This window comes from Gordionus sp. m RMFG-2023, chromosome 1 (assembly GCF_954871325.1).
Source record: "Gordionus sp. m RMFG-2023 chromosome 1, tfGorSpeb1-WG-v2, whole genome shotgun sequence".
Classification (NCBI taxonomy): domain Eukaryota; kingdom Metazoa; phylum Nematomorpha; class Gordioida; order Chordodea; family Parachordodidae; genus Gordionus; species Gordionus sp. m RMFG-2023.
Genome location: NC_088775.1, coordinates 9,966,223 through 9,979,642, shown reverse-complemented (window position 1 = coordinate 9,979,642; position 13,420 = coordinate 9,966,223). Strand labels below are relative to the sequence as shown.

General features: G+C 37.1%; 1 non-coding gene and 1 pseudogene across 1 annotated transcript; both read right to left on the bottom strand.

Annotated features, from left to right (window-relative positions):
- Positions 1 to 6,768: 6,768 nt before the first annotated feature.
- On the bottom strand, positions 6,769 to 6,974 carry LOC135923054 (U2 spliceosomal RNA; annotated as a pseudogene).
- A 5,974-nt stretch (positions 6,975 to 12,948) lies between these two features.
- LOC135923060 (U2 spliceosomal RNA) lies at positions 12,949 to 13,144 on the bottom strand. Its single transcript, XR_010571119.1, has one exon. It is a non-coding gene; the product is annotated as a U2 spliceosomal RNA (small nuclear RNA).
- Between the last annotated feature and the right edge of the window lie 276 nt (positions 13,145 to 13,420).

Genomic DNA, 13,420 nt, shown 5'->3' with positions numbered 1-13,420 from the left:
TAATTAGAAATAATAATGTCTATAAATAAAATAAATAATGATTAATAATAGTAATGAAGGAAAATCTCCTTTTTTTTTAAATTTTATTTTTTAAAATGGAATTCGAAATTAAAATAAAGAAATTATTTATGAAAATTTTTTTGTTATTTTTTTATGATATTTTTTATTTAAGAATAATTATTTCTGATCAATAAATTATCTCTGAATAATAGTGTTGTTAGACTTTGGGTCGATTTTTAAATTCGTGTTGCACCAAAATCTAGATTGAACGTTTTGGCCAAAATCACGCAAATGTAAAAAAAAATATTGGCCAAAATTTAGATAATGTAAAAAAAATAAAATTGTTGATAAAAACTTGCACTTTCTTAAATATTGACCTTTAAAAAAAATTATCTTATAATCAATTAAAATATTTTTGAAATTTTTTTAAAAAAAATATATAAATTTATATTTATTCGGAATCACCTTCAAATTTCTACCATCGATATATTATTAGTTAAAATTTTTGATTAATTATAAATATTTTTGTAAAATTTTTAAGAAAATTTAGAAATTAATATATATTTAGGATCTACGAAAAAATTGCAATTTAATGATGTATAAGCGATATATAAGAAATTTATAAATTTCTATATTTTTAAAAAAAAATTTTACAAAAATATTTTTTAAATTTTACAAAAATATTTTTAATTAATTTTAAAAAAATTCAAATATATCTTTAAACTGCAAATTTGATGGTGGTGTGGTGATTCCGAATATGTATAAATTTTTTTAAAGTAAATATTATATATCGATAGTTCTAAATATAATTATAGATTTATTAATGATGCTCAATTATTAAATAAATCAAAAGAAATAATTTATGTCCTAATTCAATCTAGAAAACGTTTTCTATAAAAAAACATATAGAAAATATTCAGCCAAAATCAGGGAAATGTAAAATAATAATTTTGTTTATATAAATATTTGGCCAAAATCAGGGACGAGAACCCTCCTTCAAAAAATGGGTTCGGGTTTGGGTTCAGTGAAAATCCAGAAAAATAATGACATTAAAATTACAGAAACATCAAATCTTTTTGTAAAATTTATTTTAATTAGTTTCACCATAAAAATATATTATAATTATAATAATAAAATACATTCAATGTTTTATGATAATTTCACAATAAAAAAAAATCTTGTACTTACAGCTGTTCACGGAAAAAGCTATGCAAATAATTTATAACAAGCTTACTCTTATTGAAACTATTTTCAACACATCAAGAGCTTAAAACATGATTTCTCTCAATTGAAACTTCTCACAAAACATTTTCAATGAAATAAAAATAAACACTCACTGGTACAATAAATAATTGATTATTCTGCACTCATCTACAACAAAACCCATATAATCTAACAATCCATATCAAACTTTCTTATCATCATCACAATGAAAGGAATCTGTCCTGCCTGTCACAAAGTTGTTAATATTAAAAAAATGACCATCAATACAAACATGGCCCTCCAGCCCTTCCTTGCTCAGAAAAGTTACTTCCACATGTTTCATCAAATATATTCATGCATAAATTAATCCCTGAAATATAACTAAATTATTCATATTTTAAATCATTAATTTAAGTATTGTGGTGCCAAGAAGATGATCAATTTACCACATATCCATTCTATAAATTAATAATAACTAAGGAATTAATCAAATGAATCCTAAACTTAGCTGATGACTTTATCCAATCCTTCATTTAAAATTTATTAGTGTAAAAACAAATGTTATATAATTACATAAGTTCAGTCATCAAAGTAACAACTCATTCCATTGCAATACAACCCTTATAATAGAATCTCAAAAATTATCTATGTGAAGCTAGAATACAACAATTATAAGTTTGGCAACTATAACCCAAATGCATAATTTATGCCCCTCTTGCCATAAATACACTAAAATTACCAAAGCCAGAAAGTTTCAAGTTCATGGCCCACCATCCTCTAGATGCCTAGGTTCAGGGTTACCATGCATAACACCTACAGATCCTCCTCCATTCTGCCTATTAAATTTATCAAGCCATCCCCCGTCTATTGTTGCTACCAACTTGCCCCCTAGTCAGCAAACTCCCAACTTACAATCATGGGCCAATGATTTTTTATCAGTACCCAATGTTTCCACCATATCCCGTATTCCGCGTGGTGCTCGCAATTCTTTTGCAGAATCCTTTAACAAGTTAATCTTATTAACAGTAAACAATCCTGCAAACCTATCAAATTGGAAAAACTTACTAAGTTTTACCAATTTCACCCTCAAAATTCCCGACAATAAAAATATCCAATTATCTAAACACATTAAAACTTCAATATCTCTGTTCAACCCTGACTCTATTCCAACATCTACACCTCAGACCCACCAATCCAATCCATTCCCTATTGCCCTTAAAGCTAAAATAGTTTCAAACAAAATAAACAGCCTTAATATCAATTCAGCCCTTCGGGTCATGACCTCTGAAGATTCCTTAGCTCCAAACAATCATATAGCCCCCGAAATCAACTCTGATGAGACGATCAAAGCTGTCAGATCTTTCAAAAGAGACTCTTCTGGAGGTCTAGATGGCATTCGTGCTATTTTTATCCAAGACATTTTAAAACCTAACATATCATGCAAAGCCCTCTTGCAGAGCCTTACCAGGTTATTAAATTTAATTCTCAATGGACCCCTCCCACCACCTATCATTCCTATTCTTTTTGGTGCCGGCCTTATAGCCCTCAAAAAAAAGGATGGAGGTATCCGCCCAATTGCTGTTGGGTCGTTCTTCAGAAGGACTATCTCTAAGATCATTTCCTCACGAATAAAGGAATCTCTTTCTTCATTCCTGTCGCCACTTCAGCTAGGGTTTGGTGTACCTGGAGGCTCTGAAATTTCGGCCCATCTTGCTCGCATTACCCTCTCAAATAATATTCCAGACAATGTCGTTCTAAAACTTGATTTCAAAAATGCTTTCAATACAATCAAACGTCAATATTTCGTTCCCTTGTTTTGCCACAAATATCCTCAATATTCTACATACATTCTCAACAGTTACTCTAGCCCTACTTTTTTAAAATACAATAACAACATAATAAAATCTCAGGAGGGAATCCAACAAGGAGACCCCTTAGGCCCAGCCCTTTTTTGCATCGGGATACACAAGATAATCCTGGATATTCAATCTATATCTAACCTCACTTTAAATTCCTGGTACCTCGATGACGGTATAGTCTCAGGCAACCTCTCCACAGTCATGTCCATTCCCCCCATCATCGAAAATCTCTCTTATAAAACAGGACTATCTCTCAACCTCCCCAAATGTGAGATTTGCTTCTTAAACCCTACAACATCATGGATCTACTCCTTCAGATACTGACCTCTCACAGGCCCTCACCTTTTGGGACAACAACTGCTCTCCCACCCTTAGCCGTCCCGTTTCCAGTACCCAAAAAGACTGGGATGCTCCTCTGATCGCCCGTTCCGTTGAATATCTTATTTTGAACAGGCCCTTTGAGGAAAATCCCAATAATTTGGTACTAAATGCAAACTCTGGCTACGAATAGTTGGAAGCCATCCCCAGCGCCAATCTTGGTCTCCTCATGACTGGCGAACAGCTACGTATATCTATAGCCCTCCGCCTCGGCTGTAATGTCGTAGTTCCCTCCATCTGCATCGACTGTGGTCAACCCATTGAATCGAAGGCTTACCATCCCTTGCACTGCAAGTTCACCAGTGGGTCTTTCAAACGAATATGCCATACGCCCGGATGGTATTTCTCTCATACCCTGGTCTAATGGTCTTCCGCTAACATGGGATTACACTTGCGTTGATTTTGCAGCCAAGTCTAACCTCTCATTTTCTGCTTTCGAAAAGGCAGAAATCCTTAAAAAAAATAAATACGCTGGCCTCGCCAACACTTTGTTCATTCCTATCGTTACCAATACCCTAGGCATGTTTGGAAACGAGGCCCTCAATTTCATCCAAATCATAGGGAAAAAAATGAGACAGATCTCAGGGGACCCCAATGAAGGATTTTACCTTCGCCAGCAGATTTCCCTGGAAATTTGCCGGTCTAATTTTTTAAGCATTCACTCTTCTCTTGGATGATATATACCCACCTTTTTTTTAAATATATATATTTTTTTTATATCCATTTTAATATATATTTTTTAATCCTCTGTAAATTATATAATTTATTTTATAATGTTTTTTTTTAAAATAATAAAAAAGTCGAATATCAAATAAAAAAAAAAAAAAAAATTTAAAAAATTACTAAATTTAACAAAAATAATTACACGAAAAAATGATCGAAAAATGTTTTTTTTAAAAAATAATATATAAATTTTTAAAATTAAAAAAAAAGCAATAACCCTCTGAACCCTAAATTTTAAAAATGGTAAGGGTTCAGCAAAATATTGAGGGTTCGATAGGGTTCAGGGTTTAGGTTCGGGTTCTCGTCCCTGGCCAAAATCACGAAAATGTAATAAAATTGTTGATAAACCTCCAGTTTCTGAGCAAAGTAATAAATTATATAAAAAAATATCATATAAAAATTATAGCACCAAAATTATTATACCAATAGCTCAGCGATATTCTTTAGATTATTTTAATTAAAAAAAGTTTTTATGAAAAAATATTGCAGTGCTTAATTCTTTTTATTTTGGAATCATATAATTTAAATTTAACAAAATAAAATCTCCCCGAGATTCAAATAAGTTATTAATATATTAAATTTTTATTATCATTCATTAATATATTATTAATTATATTTGTCCGGCCGCCAACTTTTATGGTTACGCCGGGCGCCGCTTATGAAAATCACTCCAGCGCATATTTTTTTTAAAAATATTTTATTCATTCTTAATCTAATAATTGTTCAATATCACTGTTGTTGTAATTTTTGAATTGTCAGGATTTTGATAAATTCTTATTTTCTAGGTATTTTAAAATCATAACTATTTTGGCGTCATTTTAGAATTTAATCAATCAAAAATCTAAAATTCCAAATGTTACCATATAATTTTACATATTTTTAAAAAGTATGCATCTATATTTAATAAATATATAAATATTTAGCATCATAATAGTAAATAATAAAAATAAAAAATCAATAGTGTAGAAATTTTTTAATTTTTATACTTAGAAAGAGATAATAAAACATGGCATTAAAAAGGTGTCCTTTGTTGAAAATCTCATCTAGAGAAATTATAATGGCTTTCAGGTATCTTCAGAGATTTAATTTGAATTTTAGGCATATAAAAGACCATCCTAGGTACAACAGATCTAACATTAAACATTTAGATTATGATAGCACACATCCATACCTTGATTCCCGTTTTCAAATTGGCAATTCCAATTATTATAATAATAATTCCACGCATATGAAAATCATAAAATTAAATGTCCCAACAAGGTGGCATAGTTAAGAGGGAAACACTTTTTCAAATTTCAAACTATGAATCTAATCTGATAGAAGAACTATTAGTATTTCCTTCAAAATTTAAAGTAACTGTCGAATTTCTTTCAGCACAAAAAGGGCCTATATTAAACTTGATATTACTTTTTAGAAATGAAATTAAAACAGATAGTAATGATAGTGATAGTTCAAAAATCATTTCACTTTAGGAAAATATGCAAAAAACTTACCTTACAATTTCCGGTTTGTGATCTGCTTATTTAGTTTATTTTTTATTATCTAGATATTGGCTTCCCTTCTAGATCCAAGATTTCAAAAATTGACTGTACATTGCTCAACTTTGGAATTTATAATAAAACATATTAAACTTATAGAGAATAATGATATTCATTTGGGTAGTAAATATAGCGATTAAGGATCAAGAGGAATTATTAAATATTTGATAAAATTGGCAAATAAACACTCAACAAATACAAATTATGATTCACGTTTGACTTAGAATAAGAATGCCACATTCTTCTTAAAAAACGTCATTCTCAAGATATAAATGTTCTAAATTTCTGGAGAGAAAAGAAGAGTGAATTTCCTAATCTTTCTATGCTCGCCAAAATATATTCCGGTGGTGTCGTAAATCTGCTCAATATTTAAAAACATTAACCCAATATTGTAGCCAAAAAAATATTATGCAAGCCTCGTTTTGTTAATAGATGTCCACCTTTCTATATCTATGAGCAAAATATCCAGGCTTGCGTAATATTTTTACTCATTTTATCAAGTCTATTTAACAATACTATAATCCTGCAACTATCACTAAGTGAAAGAGTTTTTTCCAAGAAGATCTTCATTATGCCCCAAAAATTTAAATAAAATTATTTTTATACATGATAATTATAAAATGAGCCAGGGTGGCCTAGTGCCTTATGGTGTATGCTTGGATACCGAAGGTCCCAGGTTCAATCCTGGTAAGGAACTGTAAAAATTTTCATGTTTTTAAAAAGAGATAGCATGAATAATAAATCGAGGAGATATTGAAGGAGCTTACCACCAGAAAAGGTGAAAGCTAAAAAGAAAAAATTATTATAAAATCACAATTGATTTTTGATGAGTTTTCTTTTTTTTAAAAAAAAAAAAATTTGGAATTAAAATATAAAAAGTTTATAAATACGACGATTTACTCTGGTTTTGTGTTTTCAGCTCGTCGGGTTTAAATTTTTTTTTTATTCTAAATTAATTAATTTATTGTTAGGGCCACTCCTGGATATAACTACGACGATTTACTCTGGTTTTGTGTTGTCAGTTTGTCGGGTTTAAATTTTTTTATTTATTCTAAATTACTTAATTTATTGTTTGGGCCACTCCTGGAGGTACTGCAATACCAAGTTGACCCTTAGGAGAGGGATGAGCAAGCCCAGAGCACCTCCCCAAAATCTACAAAAATGAGTTTAATATACTGGTCCCCATTAGGGGACGTACCAGATATTAAGCTGATAAGAACAGATTATTTTATTTGAGACAACGCTCTATGTTTACAATAATATATAAAAATATTGTACAGATATGGTATGTCATATAAAAAACGCGATATAAATATATAAAAAAGTGCGCGAAATATGTTCATCCAATTTGAATCGTTGGGATAATGTTCCTCCAATTCGTCGAATCGCATCGTTGGGATAATGTGCCTCCAATTCGTCGCGATGGTATAGGTCCTCCGTGTCCATGGCTTTATTCATCCTTCGCGTTGAGATTCGTCCCTCATGGCAATATTCCTGTCTCCAGATAGAATTCATTCCTCGCGGCGTCGGCAGCGGCATAGAATAACTGGGCTGTGGAACAAGATCCTACGGAATGGAATACTCCAACTGCGGCATAAGAATAATAGTTGCCACTCGATAGGGTGCGATGCGCATCGCACTTTTAGAGAATGATAGGGGATGGTAGATTGTCAATAGGAATTGCTGGGGGGATCGATGGATTCTCGGCCTCATTGAGCTGATAAGAACAGATTATTTTATTTGAGACAACGCTCTATGTTTACAATAATATATAAAAATATTGTACAGATATGGTATGTCATATAAAAAACGCGATATTAATATATAAAAAAGTGCGCGAAATATGTTCATCCAATTTGAATCGTTGGGATAATGTTCCTCCAATTCGTCGAATCGCATCGTTGGGATAATGTGCCTCCAATTCGTCGCGATGGGATAGGTCCTCCGTGTCCATGGCTTTATTCATCCTTCGCGTTGAGATTCGTCCCTCGTGGCAATATTCCTGTCTCCAGATAGAATTCATTCCTCGCGGCGTCGGCAGCGGCATAGAATAACTGGGCTGTGGAACAAGATCCTACGGAATAGAATACTCCAACTGCGGCATAAGAATAATAGTTGCCACTCGATAGGGTGCGATACGCATCGCACTTTTAGAGAATGATAGGGGATGGTAGATTGTCAATAGGAATTGCTGGAGGGATCGACGGATTCTCGGCCTCATTAAGCTGATAAGAACAGATTATTTTATTTGAGACAACGCTCTATGTTTACAATAATATATAAAAATATTGTACAGATATGGTATGTCATATAAAAAACGCGATATAAATATATAAAAAAGTGCGCGAAATATGTTCATCCAATTTGAATCGTTGGGATTTGAATCGTTGGGATAATGTTCATCCAATTTGAATCGTTGGGATAATGTTCATCCAATTTGAATCGTTGGGATAATGTTCATCCAATTTGAATCGTTGGGATAATGTTCCTCCAATTCGTCGAATCGCATCGTTGGGATAATGTGCCTCCAATTCGTCGCGATGGTATAGGTCCTCCGTGTCCATGGCTTTATTCATCCTTCGCGTTGAGATTCGTCCCTCGTGGCAATATTCCTGTCTCCAGATAGAATTCATTCCTCGCGGCGTCGGCAGCGGCATAGAATAACTGGGCTGTGGAACAAGATCCTACGGAATGGAATACTCCAACTGCGGCATAAGAATAATAGTTGCCACTCGATAGGGTGCGATGCGCATCGCACTTTTAGAGAATGATAGGGGATGGTAGATTGTCAATAGGAATTGCTGGGGGGATCGATGGATTCTCGGCCTCATTGAGCTGATAAGAACAGATATGGTATGTCATATAAAAAACGCGATATTAATATATAAAAAAAGTGCGCGAAATATGTTCATCCAATTTGAATCGTTGGGATAATGTTCCTCCAATTCGTCGGGTGTTGGGATAATGTGCCTCCAAATCGCATCGTTGGGATAATGTGCCTCCAAATCGCATCGTTGGGATAATGTGCCTCCAAATCGCATCGTTGGGATAATGTGCCTCCAAATCGCATCGTTGGGATAATGTGCCTCCAATTCGTCGCGTTGGGATAGGTCCTCCGTGTCCATGGCTTTATTCATCCTTCGCGTTGAGATTCGTCCCTCGTGGCAATATTCCTGTCTCCAGATAGAATTCATTCCTCGCGGCGTCGGCAGCGGCATAGAATAACTGGGCTGTGGAACAAGATCCTACGGAATAGAATACTCCAACTGCGGCATAAGAGAATAATAGTTGCCACTCGATAGGGTGCGATGCGCATCGCACTTTTAGAGAATGATAGGGGATGGTAGATTGTCAATAGGAATTGCTGGGGGGATCGATGGATTCTCGGCCTCATTGAGCTGATAAGAACAGATTATTTATTTTAAAAAAAAGATATGTTAAAAAAAAATATTCCAAATAGCATTTTCAATGATATGATATATGATAATAAACATATGTAATACATGCGATGTAATATGATAAGCGATATATATATATATATATGTTCTATATAAAAAAAGAATACCAGCGAAAATGGAATAGCAAAGTAAGCGATATTATAAAGACGAATATAATTAAACGCGATATAAAAGTAGAGAAGTCAATAAGACGCGCGATATTAAAAATAAATATAAATAAAAACGCGATGTCGTCTGAATCACTGCCTCCTACCATTCATCCTCCCCGAAATAAACTGATGATAGAGATTGCAAGATCCTTTAATGACGTCAGCGACGATTAGTTTCCGAAGCATCTTCCCGTAGGTCTTGGCACAGATACGCCTTATTAAGAAATCATTTTTTGCGTACCAGGAACCCAGGGACCCAACCACTATCGGCACGACATCTACCGATGAGTAAGTTTGCTTCAGAAACTGCACTATCCCTTGATACTTAGCTATCTTCTCGTTGTAAGCTGCGTCCAAAGAAGCTAAGCGATTATCAAAGGGAATAGTGACGTCGATTATAAAGGCTTGATTGCCTTTCGCTATCACCAGGTCCGGTCTCAGGAGTGTATCGTCGACGACTTGATTCTCCGCAAGAATTGAGAATTCTGCAGCTACGGTCGTTTTAAGTCGTTCGACGACGGCGTCGTGGCGTTCTACCATCCAACGCGAGTACCTCATGCAATGATTCAAGACGTGCGGGAGGGTTTCGTTTGATTGTCCACACCTCCTACAACGCGGGTCTCTTGAACAGCCTGGTCTCGCGTTTAATGGTAGTTCGTTGAGTCTAGCCCGGTGTATAAATCTCCATTCACGAAATGAGGTGTATTGTCCACTCGTGAGGAAGAAATGACTCGCCGGGTGTTGACCAACACACTCCATGACTTTGCCCTGGTTCCTCAGCTCCCGAAGTTCCCGGTCCCTCTGTGACCTCATCGCCTCTCTCAATCGCTTTACCACCAACCTACGACAATGTGGATCCAGCACAAAATCGTCCTTTGTCAACGTAAAAACTCCATCAACCAACCTCCACCTCACTATGAGCCTCAACGAAGCCTGACGGGCCCTTGTCCATGCATTCCTATAGGGGTTTGCTGAGTTTTTGAAGCGCTCATCATTTACCCCAGATAGGTAGTCTGCGATGTCAGCCGATGATACATCCATCAGGTGCTTTCCAGTCCGACTGGCGACGGTGTCTCCAAGCTCTGCAAGGGCCAACTCTTTGACGAGGGGATCCTTTGAGGTCAAAAGCTTGAAGGCGTTGTCGATCCGATAAATATCACTATCCTCAGCCATCAGCGGGATTCCGATAGCACCTAACTTCCGCGACCCGTACAGGTAGTTGTTAGCCGCAGATAGGGGAAGAGCTAATAAGGACTTTAGTATTATACGAATCTCCTTGTCCACCTTGTCGCAGGCCGTCTTCGCGAGGAGGTCACATCGCATTGGAAAGCTTAGCGTGGGAAAGACAAACGTTTTGATGGCGTCTATCTTCTGCCACGGGGCTAACTTAGATCCGCTGATTTTCTGGGTAATCTCCAAGGTTCTGTTATTATTATCATATTTATCACAAAGGAACCCTGTTGGTTTACCCAGAAAGGCTTCCGACTCACCTTCTTTCAGGCACCTGAGCCGACCGCTATTGATTTTAAAGGTGCTTTCGCGGACCCCGACTGGAGCTTGCCCACTAAAATGCATAACGGCGCACTTTCCAGGATTTAGCGATAGTCCAATTCTTTCGCAGTCAGAAGCCACGATATCGAGTCTCCGCTGCAGATCTCCGGCGCAGCCCGTCAATAACACAATATCGTCTGCGTATGCAAGAGTGGTAGAGTCAATCGGATCAGTCTCTTGCCTTCGCAGTAGCGGATCTATGGCGATGTTGAATAAGATGCCGGAGAGCGGACATCCTTGCTTAACGCCCGAGTGGAAGGTTATCTCCTCCGTAAGCCCGTTGTTGAGGATGAAGCGAGTTCTTGACCCATTGTATAGATCCTTCACCATGTCAACCACACGCTCATTAGCCCCAACACTCCTGAGACCAGATAGCATCGCCAGATGGGGTATGGAATTGAATGCGCTTGCTAAATCGAGCCAAGCCACGCACAACTCCTTCTTCGATCTTCTCGCCTCCAATATATTGTTTTGGAGCACGAAGTTATGCTCGAAGACCCCATCATAGGGCATGAACCCTTTCTGCCCTCTGGAGATAAGGCCGTTATCATCCACGTGAGTAGATATCCGCTTGGCTAGAAGACCAGTATACGTTTTGTATATACAGTTGTTTAACGATATCGGTCTCCAATTGAGGATATCTGCTTGATCACCTTTCTTGTGGATGAGCACGGACACAGACTGCTTCCAAGAGTCAGGAACCCTACCATGCTTGAGGCATACATTGAAGATGTGGGTTAACAATGTAGCCTGCGGGTCAAGTCTCCTCCAATTGTTGAAAGTCAGTTGATCAGGACCCGGAGCAGAGTTGTTGCCACGCTGTAACTGGAGGGATACTTCCTCCGCTGTAAAGCTGGTTATCTCCAGTGATGCCATCTCCGGGATGCCGTAGATTGACGTATCACAGCTCGCTGCTATCCCGATTGTTGATTCGAAGTGGGCTTGCACGGTCTCGCGGATTATATTACAGCGAGGGGAGGAACCTTCAACAATATGGCGGACTGCCCTTTTCCGGTTAATGTTGTAAAGCTTTTGGACTGCTTTCGCGTCACAAGCGATATTGTTGCGGTCCACCGGATTACCTGAATTCTCCGTGTTATCATTATCATTTCCAGGTGTCCGGACTCTGCAACCTCGAGGCCGTATCCGTAGTATTTCGTGGGCCGTCGAGATCAAGTCGTCCATGACCGCAGTAAACGAGGTCCAGTCTTCCTCTACTGCAGGTGTATTCAGGAACCTCTCTATTCTCTCAACAAATGGCAGCATCGGAGTGGTGTCCCGCGGTGTTAGCATGGAACTCCTTGTTGATGGAGCTCCCCTCCTTGTTGATGGAGCTGCCCTCCTTGTTGATGTAGACTCCTGGGATACAACCACGTCAACGTCATCATCGGTACTCAACGCCTCATATTGGTTCGTAGCTAATGGTATCCCAATGACCGAGTTGAGACGATTGGACGAACGGGTCGGGAAGAAGACACGACCAATGGGAGGCCTAGTGCTGCGATTCGGAGCAGGCGAAGAGGGACCATGGATTTGTGGACGAGTTCTGGCTCCTGGAATGATACCATCCGAGTTGGGTCGATTGGACGGATAGTTCGGGAAGACGACACGACCAGTGGGAAGCCTAGTGCTGCGATTCTGGGCAAGCGAAGGGGGACCATGGATTTGTGGACGAGATCTGGCTCCTGGAACGATACCTTCCGAGTTGGGTCGATTGGACGGATGATTCGAGAACAGATTATTTTATTTGAGACAACGCTCTATGTTTACAATAATATATAAAAATATTGTACAGATATGGTATGTCATATAAAAAACGCGATATTAATATATAAAAAAGTGCGCGAAATATGTTCATCCAATTTGAATCGTTGGGATAATGTTCCTCCAATTCGTCGAATCGCATCATTGGGATAATGTGCCTCCAATTCGTCGCGATGGGATAGGTCCTCCGTGTCCATGGCTTTATTCATCCTTCGCGTTGAGATTCGTCCCTCGTGGCAATATTCCTGTCTCCAGATAGAATTCATTCCTCGCGGCGTCGGCAGCGGCATAGAATAACTGGGCTGTGGAACAAGATCCTACGGAATAGAATACTCCAACTGCGGCATAAGAATAATAGTTGCCACTCGATAGGGTGCGATGCGCATCGCACTTTTAGAGAATGATAGGGGATGGTAGATTGTCAATAGGAATTGCTGGGGGGATCGACGGATTCTCGGCCTCATTGAGCTGATAAGAACAGATACTACACTTTGATCTTAGCCAAGAGGCCGAGAAGCGATAAACTATTCACGGGAAACCCATTTCAAATATATGCGCTTTTTATTAATCCTTGAATCTAGTTGCATTGAAGTTTTTATGAGAGAGGAAAACTTCAATGGATAGTCTAATTTATGATTCAAAATTAATCTTAAAAATTAATATTTTATAATTATAAATATCATCTGAAAAGGTTACTATTCTATTAACAATTATTTTTTATAATCTAATATAACCATTTTAAAAACGAATACTATCTATTTTACATTTATTTATCGATAAATATTATTGATTAACTA